The sequence below is a fragment of the Chenopodium album genome, chromosome 2 (assembly GCF_948465745.1).
Source record: "Chenopodium album chromosome 2, dcCheAlbu1.1, whole genome shotgun sequence".
Taxonomy (NCBI): domain Eukaryota; kingdom Viridiplantae; phylum Streptophyta; class Magnoliopsida; order Caryophyllales; family Amaranthaceae; genus Chenopodium; species Chenopodium album.
Genome location: NC_137835.1, coordinates 56,865,923 through 56,875,941, shown reverse-complemented (window position 1 = coordinate 56,875,941; position 10,019 = coordinate 56,865,923). Strand labels below are relative to the sequence as shown.

At 39.4% G+C, this 10,019-nt stretch overlaps 1 non-coding gene across 1 annotated transcript; it reads right to left on the bottom strand.

The window, feature by feature from the left end:
- Positions 1-2,057: 2,057 nt before the first annotated feature.
- On the bottom strand, positions 2,058-2,164 carry LOC145607718 (small nucleolar RNA R71). The gene has a single exon (XR_014105616.1). It is a non-coding gene; the product is annotated as a small nucleolar RNA R71 (small nucleolar RNA).
- Between the last annotated feature and the right edge of the window lie 7,855 nt (positions 2,165-10,019).

Genomic DNA, 10,019 nt, shown 5'->3' with positions numbered 1-10,019 from the left:
GTTTTTGGCTCTTTAGAGCTACTTTTATTACTAATTGGTGTTTTCTAGTGTTTGTGTAGTTTCGCTTGAGTTTTGTAGGAAATTGCACTTTTGGAGCGTTTTCCGGGTTTTTCATGGAGCAACTACGGATATTAGGAGAACACGACCATCTTTGAAGCCCAAGACCGGTTATAGCCAGTGATTAAGGGCTCGGTGTGTGATACCGGGGCAATTGGACCAAGTATTCAAAACCCGAAGAGGAAATCTGGATTGGGCCGAAGAATCAAGCCCAATCGAAGTCCAAGCCTCGAGGAAGAAACTGGGCCCGATCGGGGCAAGCTTACGCCCGATCGGGCGGGCGCACATTCAGAGGAATCGAGCAAGGCGCGCCCGATCGGGTGAGCGTTAGCTCGATCAGGCGCAGCTGCCCAAGAGAGATATGAAGAAAAAGGCGGGCCCGATCGGGCGCGTGTTTTTGAGGGACCTGTTTTGCCGAGTTATTAGTTTCGAAATTAGGATTGTTTTCAGAGTTGATTAAGTACAATTTTAGAATTAATTTATGTTTACCTTCTTTCTTAGACTTTCTCTCTCTACTTAGATTATTTTCTCTCTCTCTAAAATTCTCTCAACTTTGTTCTTAACTCAACTCCTTAATTCAGATTATTTGGTAACGATATCTTCTACTTTAATCTCAGTTATTCACTTTAATTCTTTCATCATGTCTTATTTTATTGCTTTGATTTGTTTAGATTTAATTATGTGTGAGTATTTTTATTTCTAGGGTTTGTGGGGATCCAATAATTAATATGAAGGGGTAATTTGTGATTGTTGATTGTCAATGCTTAATTATTTTCCTATTGATTGATTTAATGCTATGCAATTAGATTAGGCCTGGTTTAATTGTATGATTTTAGCAATATTTATTCGAGATTCGAGAGATGAGAATTGATGTTTAGGCTTAGTTTCAATAGGCGGACTAATTTATAAATGGTTAAGTCGAGATTCGAGATATGAGATTTAATACTGGTAAATTAACTCTGTGATTGTAATACGTAGCGAAAGCCCTCTATGATTTGTTTAATTGATGCATTGATGATTGATTATTATGTTTTACCCTGGAATATTGTTTATTGGTGAACCTATGCCCTAGGCTTTTATTTCATTGAATTCCCTCTTACTTTTATTCCTTCCTACTCTTACTCTTAGTAGTTTAGTTACCCTTTTAATAATAATAATAATTTGGTTACTTAATAATTTAGATTGCTTTTAATTAATTAGAAATAAATTGACTTGTTTCCCTGTGGTTCGACCTTTCTTCCCTATCTACGTAATTAGTGGATTTAGGTATTATTTTTGATTGGGTGATTACGGCTTTAGCCTGTCAAATTTTGGCACCGTTGCCGAGGAAACGGTTTTTTTTTTTTTTTTTCGGATTATTTTTGTAGTCTAGATTATCCCCTCTTGTCTCAGAGAACGTTAGTTCTTTGAGGCAATTCTCATATTTGTCTTTTAGTTCTTTGTTTATGCCCAGGTGTTCCAGAACAGGTTACATTCCATTCGATCTATCCTGAGATCGAGCGCTCGTTTCATAGACAAAAGAATCTTCATAGACAAATCCTGGCTGGTTCTGAGGAAGACAACAAGCGAAGAGATCCTACAACTGATTCTAGTGACTCAGAAATTCCTTCAGATCCAGAATCAGAGATGGCGGTACCAAAGAAGCACAGTGATTTCTCGCAGCCAAAGCTCACAGATTTTCCACACCTTACTCCCACTCTGACTCTTGAGCAATTTGAAATCAAACCCCAATTTATCACCATGATAGAGAGGAAACGATTTAGTGGAGCTAAGGGTGAAGATCCTAATCTTCACATTGCAGATTTATGCCAATATTGCAACATCATTAGACAAGTCGGGGTCACGCAGGACCAAATCAGGGAGTTTCTTTTTCCTTTTCATTATGTGGAAAAGCTAAATTATGGTTTAATGGTTTGAATAAAATTGCACTTGGTATTATTGACTGGGAAACTCTTGCCTTGAATTTTTATAATAAATATTACCCTACAGAGAGAACAGCTGTACTAAGGAGTGCTATTCAGAACTTCGCCCAAGAGGCCGATGAAACTTTATATGAGGCTTGGGAGAGGTTCAAGGATCTACAGAGAGAATTCCCCCACCATAATCTGGCACAATGGCAATTGATCATAGCCTTTTACAATGGACTTGGAAATTCATCTAGATCAGTTCTAGATTCTGCAGCTAGTGGGAGATTCATGAATCTTAATGTGGAAGATGCAGGACAGGTTATCGAAGATATGACAATACACAATTCCCAATACGGGAATCCGAGAGGGTTTGCAAATAAAGGGAAACATAATGTTGATTCCGTATCCTTTTTGCAAGCTTAGTTAACATTTATTTGTCAGAAACTAGATAATCTTATTGTTACTCCTAACTCTGTAGCTAATGTTTCTGCTGTTGCTAGCTGTAGGGAATATTTCAAGCGTTAATCCCCTAGCTTGAACCCCATTGTGATCATACACTAAAGTACGGTGGCGTCCAAAAGGGAAGAAGATAGAGCAAAAGAGTCGCCAACAAGTTTTAGGAACTTGTAAACCGTTCACAGGGTGAAGGTTACACCCCTTAACGATCCAAGAGATCGTCAACTCCATAAGGTCTTGAACCAAATAGGGTTCGGGGATGAAGGTACAAATCCAACCTAAAAGAGATTGAACCTGCCCTAATAATAGGCCTCTACTTTATTCTGATCGTATTCATGTGCGCTTTCTGACTAACATGCAATCAATAGGATTACCCTAAACCTGTTTATCTATGTTGGTTGAATTTAATGCACAAATAAAACTATTATTGGAGATCACTCGAATTATAATCATATTAACCCTAAATAAGATTATTAATTATCTTATTAAGTGTGATTACAAATACTAATTCCCTTTAAACATGCATAAAAGGTGTGATCAAGCAATAACAATAAATAATCAAGCAACATAATAAATCAAAATAATAATCATAATTATCATAATTAAAATAATCATGTTAACAATAAAGCATAATATTAATAGCAAGATCCTAGGCATGATACTAACAAGATTAATAACAAACCCTAGCATGTCACTAAACAATAAAGATCAAAGCTTTAACCCTAACATGATACTAACAATCATAAATATTAGGGAGAACATAAAAGGCATCGTACTTTTAATCATACTTGATATTAAAGTTACCCTATACATGATACTAGGAATCATAATAACAATCTAAGCATGAACTCTATATCATAACATCAATAAAAACCATTAAAGTACTTACTTGGATGCCTCGTACCTCTTTCTAATAACAAAACACACACGTTAGTAACTTCAAGGAAAATAATAAATCAAACAATTAAATTAAATAATTGAAATAGAGATTTGGGACCAAACCCTAAAAAATTAAACCTTTCACGTCTAGGGCGAAGGCAACTTCGAATATGGCTAGGTGTATCTAGATCTAATGAATGCGGAATTATGTTTTAGAGAAGCTAGTTTAGAAAAGAGAGAGAGAGAGAGAGTAATCAAGAGAATCTTGATGAGAGTTGGTGAATTAAAACGGAGTTTTTACGACGTTATCTATAAAGAAAATCAGCCAAAAAGATAAAATAACAAAACAGAGTTCTGGCGCAGATAAAACTGAATTAGCGCCAACGCTGGATATTGGCGCCAGGCGCCAAGCGTAGCGCCAGGCGCTACAGCTGGCGTTTGGCGCTGATTCAGAAATTCACGCGTTTTCTTAAAATCAGATAAAAATTGTCGTACAGGAGGATAAAATTGTATTTCCCTCAAAAATGCTCTTTGATTTTAATTAAAACTCTAAAAAGTCAACAAAAGTCAATTTATCAATGCTAATTGAATTAGGAATGAAAAGAACCTTCTAGAAGAATCTAGAAGACTAAAACCATTCCTAATTGCATTAGGAATGATAAATCATATTAGGCCCTCCCTTAGATCATTGGGCCGCATATAAGGCTCATACCGGACCCAGTTTAGTAAATTGGCCATAACTTCCTCAATATTCATCGGAATTGGGCTTATAATATATCGTTGGAAAGCTCTAGTCAAGCCCCATCCAACTACACTACTATTGGACCTATATCATGGACCAACCAAACTGGATTGGCTGTTTTCTTAAAATAAGTTTTCAAAAACAGAGAGAAGAGAAAAGAATTTAAAACTATCCGCAACACTAGACTTTCCACACTTTCACTTCATTCGATAATGATTCGACGCGAAAGGTACTCATCACTGGGTTTGGTTTTGGGGAGACACAAATGGGTGTCTACAGAAGCCCCCACTTTGACTGAGTTTGGAGAAACGCGAGTTTCGAAAACAAAAGTCAAAGTATCGATAGGGACGGAGAATGATTCAGAATGTTCTGCGATCCTAAATTACTCTTGTAACGCCGATACCTGCAAACTAGCGTTAGTCAAACAGATAAAAGAGTTAAGAAACGCGTATCTTGCACCGTCGAGCACACGTCTCTGAAAGTAACTGATTTGATGCTGCTTTACTGTTGTTTTGATGACCTTCTGCCAAGAGAATGCCATCCCGCTTGAAAACCGCTACGCTTGTAACTGCTTCTAATATTGAAGATTGCTTCGCTTGAAACGATCCTCTTCCGCTTTGATAATATTCCACGTCCAAGGGAATACTATCGAATATTGCTTCGCTTGAAACAATCCTCTTCCGCTATGTGACCATCTTCCACGTCTAAGGGAACATGATCGAAGACAACTTCGCTTGACCACCTTCAGTTGTTTGTGACAACTCTCCACAATCTAGGGGATGCCGTCGAAGATATCCTCGCTTGAAGCTATCCTCACTTGTTGTGATAATTTTCCAAGGAAATTACTGAAGATCTCCGCTTGTCGATCTTTAAAAGCTCGCTTGAACTTTGCTTCCGCTATGTCTGTACGTCGGCGCTTTTGTTACTTGAACCTATATGTCGATTCCTTTTGCGAATGAACCAGTACGTCGGTGCCTTTTCGAATGAACCAGTATGTCGGTGCCTTTTGCGATGAGCCAATGCTTAGGCGCTTTAAGCTAAGTGAGACGATCTTTCATCAGGTCGATCACTTTATGCAATCAAGCCGATTACTAAAAATCGTGTCAAATTGCTTAGAGGGGCTAACTGGCGTACCAAGGAACCCAAAACATATTGCAAAAAGATTAGAACAACCTCACTGAGTGGCTGAACATTCTGGCGCCGGTGAAATAACGTCAGCGCCACACAACTGGCTGTAGCGCCAGACGCTGGGATTAGCGCCAGGCGCCAAGCCTATCTGTTGACGCCAAGGTCTAGCGCTTGGCTCCAGAATAGTTTATTCCTTAAATACCCTTTTCTTCTTCATTTTCGCTGCTGCTCGTCGCGTTTTTTGCTCGAAAATTTCCAGAAATTCATTTGCTTCGTTCTTGCTCATTTCTCAACCAAATTCACTCAAATTTGTTGCAAACCAAAGCTTATTTCATCCATTTTCCCGATCTATGTAAGTTTTCTTCGAACTCACACCGGTTTTTATGAATTTTGCATATGTTTATTTTTGAATTTCATGAAATTTCAAAACTTAGAATGCTTAATTCTCTTTGTTTGTCAAATTTTTTGCCATGAAATTGCTTGATTATGTTTATATATTGCCTTGGGAGTAATTTGAAACTTGTTTGACTCAATTTGGTGAAGAAATGAACGAATTGCCATTGTTGGACCTCCTAAGGTCGGGAATGTAATGTGGCTCGTTCTTGATGTTTTTGCTAGCAATTCTTGTCCAATTTGTCACAATAATTACCATAGTATTGCAAGAAATTGTTTGATTGCTTGAAAAATGACGTTATGCTCAATTTGAATTTATGCTCTGTTTTAGTACTACGTACTCTATTTTTTGCGAACATAGTATCATGCAGCTAGGCAAACCTTAGATACTATAGAACCTTAATTCATGATAATTCTGCACAATTTAGCATGGCTAGACAGCGAGGTTCTGGTTCATGGCTCTGGTTGTGACGGTTTAGGTGACCTGTACAAGATTTACATCGCCAGAGATGTCGAGACGAGACTCCTATGGGAGTCCTGCGGTCTTACTGCGCTGTACGAGACCTCCGAGGCAATGGTTGCCTCCAGCGGGGGTCATCATGTAGTGCGTGCTCTGGTGGAGTTCTTTTGGGACACCACTAACACTTTCCACTTTCCTTGGGGTGAGATGATGGTCACTCCTACCGACTTAAGTCTCATCACAGGACTAGAGTTTAGCTCCGTGCCACTGCCGTTCGACAGCGGGATCGACGTCTTTTCCCCTGAGGTCGAGGAGCTGTTGGGGCCAATTACCATTCGGGCTCGAGCTGAGGTAGAGTCGTCTCAATTCAACGCTAGGGGGGATTCGCCGCTCGACTCTGGCAGCGGCTTTTGACGATGGTGCGACCACCCGAGAGCAGCAGGTGCACATCTTTGCGCTTATTTTGTTGTCAGGGACTGTAGGCGTTGTTCGAAGTGCGCCTATGTAAAAAGCATGTGGCGAATATGCTTGGCACTCATAGGAAGTGGGAATTGACATAATACTATTAGGGACAAGGAAAGTAGGGAGCCGCCAACAAGTTTTTTAAGGAACTTGTAAACCGTTCACGGATCTTAAAAGGCAACCACGAATAAAGGGATAACGATAGGCAACAACGATTGACCCGTGAAGGTTACACCCCATTAATAATCCATGAGATTACTAACTCCATATGGTTCAGAACCATGAAAGGAGGATCGAGGATGATGGTACGAAGTGAGTCATGGAGTCACATTCGCCCGTATTGGCCTCTACTCGATTCTTATAGTGAAAAGTGATTCCTGCGATCTCAAAGGCATACAGACAAAATATTCTATTTTCTCCAAACTATTATTATGCTAAATTGGTTGAATATTAATGAAACACATTATTCTAAAATATCGTGATCACTTGATTAAACAACAAGATTAAAAAGGAACCTAAACCGGTTGTCCAAATTATCTTATTAGGCGTGATTTTCAATTACATATCCCTTTAAACATGCAATATAGTGATCATAAAAATAATAGAATAACATCAATATTGGAAGCAATTTAACAATAATAGCGTTAGTTAAATTAAATATAAAATAACCTAATCATGATACTAGCAATAAGAAAATAAAATAAGAGTAATTAAATTAATTAATTACTCACATTCCGCGCGTTCCTTTAAATTTCTACATCATGAATAAACTGTTAGTAACTTCAATAAAAATATAAAGTAAATGGAAATTAAATTAAATTAAAAGTAGAGTTGATTTGGTCCAAACCCTCAGTTATTTGTACCTTTCACGCCTTGGTTTAAGGACGGAACCTCAGGTTAAGTATAGACTCCTTGGAGTGCTTAGGGAAATTGTTATGGAATAATAAGGAGGCTAGAAATTAGGTTAAAGAGGGAGAAGAGAATGATTTTTGGTGTAACGTGAGAGAGAATGATTATTGCTGCCCCGAACTGCAGAAAGGGGGATCCTATTTATTGGGAAAATGAGCAGAGGGAACACGCGGAACCCTGAAAAGATAAAAACCCTAAAAAATAATACCGTTTTATGGCAAGGAGCACTGTGACAGGCACCGTCAGACGGGGGAAGATCCCGTGACACGGGGAAAAACTGAGTGACGCGGGAAATAATTAGGTTACGGGAAGTGAAAACGCGTTTAGGGATTACGCGGAGAAAACACGGAGCAATCCCGTGGCACGGGATGTGCACCGTGACACGGGAAGAAATGCCGTGACACGGCATTGTCCACCGTGGCACAGTGCAGTATGCCGTGTCACGGTGTAAAAAGTACGCAGAAATTACACGGAATATTCCCATGTCACAGAATGGGCACCGTGACACGAGAAATTGCACCATGACACGGTGCAAAATCCCGTGACACGGGAGAAAATTGTGCAGAAATACAAAAATGGGCTCCGTTTCACGGGAATCAGCCCCGTGACACGTCAGCTTTTGCCGCGTCGCGGCATTTTTGTTGCTGCGCGGTAATTTCAGTTTTTTACCCGTTTTTAAAATAATCATAACTTTTGATCGTAACTCGAAATAAGGAATATAATATATCATTGGAAATCTTATCAAGTCTAATTTCCAACCCCATTAGAATAAAGTCAAAATGATATGTAGATTTTAAGATATGGCCGTTTTAGTGGAAGGGTGTCAGTTTTAGGCCGAGTTTAGTGTTTTGCTCATATCTTTTTCGTTATAGCTCAGAATTAGGCTTATGATATATGGTTAGAAAGCTTATTTAAAGGCCTATCCATTAAAATAATAATTGGATCAAAATTGTATAGCCATAAAATCAGTTTTTCTCAGTTTTGCGATGTGGACACGAAAAGTGGAAAATAGGTTATGGTTTAGGGAAATGAGCTAGAAATTTGATTGTTTCATGAAATATATTGGATAGAACATGAATTTAAGCACTCCAAATATTAAATACTCAACTCGACCAATAATGGCGGTGAAAGGTGTTCATCAACGGGTTTGGTTTTGGGGAGACATTTTTAGGTGTCTACAGAAGCCCCCACTTTGACTGAGTTTGTAGAAACGTCAGTTTCGAAAACGATAGTCAAAGTAGACGATAGGGACGAAGAATGATTTAAGACGTTCTGCGATCCTAAATTATTCTGTATACGCCGATACCTGTAGAGAAATGTTAGTTCTATAGATAAAAGAGTAAAGGGATAGAATGCTTATCTAACACCAGTGTATCGGTGGAAAATGAGCTTGGTAGCTTCTTATGCTTGAAGGAATCCACCGGATGACGTTTGTTGAAACACTTTCCATACCTGAGGATTGTTGACTGATGAATTTGGTAGATTTCTAAGCCTGAAGAAATCTACCAGATGATACTTTCCATGCTTGAGGAAAGCCGACGTATGAATTTGGCGGTTTTCTATGCTTGAAGAAATCCACTGGATAATACTTTCCATGCTTGAGGAAATTCGACAGATGATGAGATTACAAGTCTCTGTGTATCGAGAACCTTGCGCCGTGAAATAATGGTGGTTTGATTGTCCCCGAACGTGGGTTGTAGATGGTCCGCTTGTCCCCAGACGTGGGCTGTATATGGTCCGCTTGTCCCCGGACGTGGGATGTAGATGGTCCGCTTGTCCCCAAACGTGGGCTATAGATGGTCCGCTTGTCCCTGGACGTGGGCTGTAGATGAACCGCTTGTCCCCGGACGTGGGCTGGTTGTAAATGGTCCGTTTGTCCCCGGACGTGGGCTGTAAATGGTCCGCTTGTCCCCGGACGTGGGCTATAGATGGTCCGCTTGTTTCCGGACGTGGGCTGTAGATGGTCCGCTTGTCCTTGGACGTGGGCTGTAATTGAGACCTGTAAAATAAAATTTGCCAAGGGACTCTTATAGACTATGATTGACTTGACCAACTGACTTGACCAAGTTTGACTTGACATGACATGACATGTGTATGACTTGTGATTGTGTGTGTCTTGAGTGAGTATGTGCACTGACACAAGCAATTAAAAATGCAAAAGCAAAAGACTTGACCAAGTTTGACTTGACATGACATGACATGTGTATGACTTGTGATTGTGTGTGTCTTGAGTGAGTGTGTACACTGACACAAGCAATTAAAAATGCAAAAGCAAAATTTTCCGTCATTTTTGTCATGAGTGGAGGGTACCGACTTTCTCCCGAGAAAGAAAGACGTGAAAAATGAAGTTTTGTTTTTGAACTTCCCCAAAATAAAAGTCATGATAAGAAAAGGGAAGAAGTTTTGAACTTCCTTGTTGAGAAAGACGAAATGAATCACATGGATTTTCTTCTTGTCATATTGAACTGCCCGTCTTGAGTATAATGTATGCATGATGTATGTTCTTAGGCTAGGAGGCTAAGGACAATTACGTCATGTGACACGATAGATGAATGAACTTAGGTCATGGAGCTAAGCATCACATATGGTGTAAAGAAACGATCTTGAACGTTACTTAGGTTTGGAA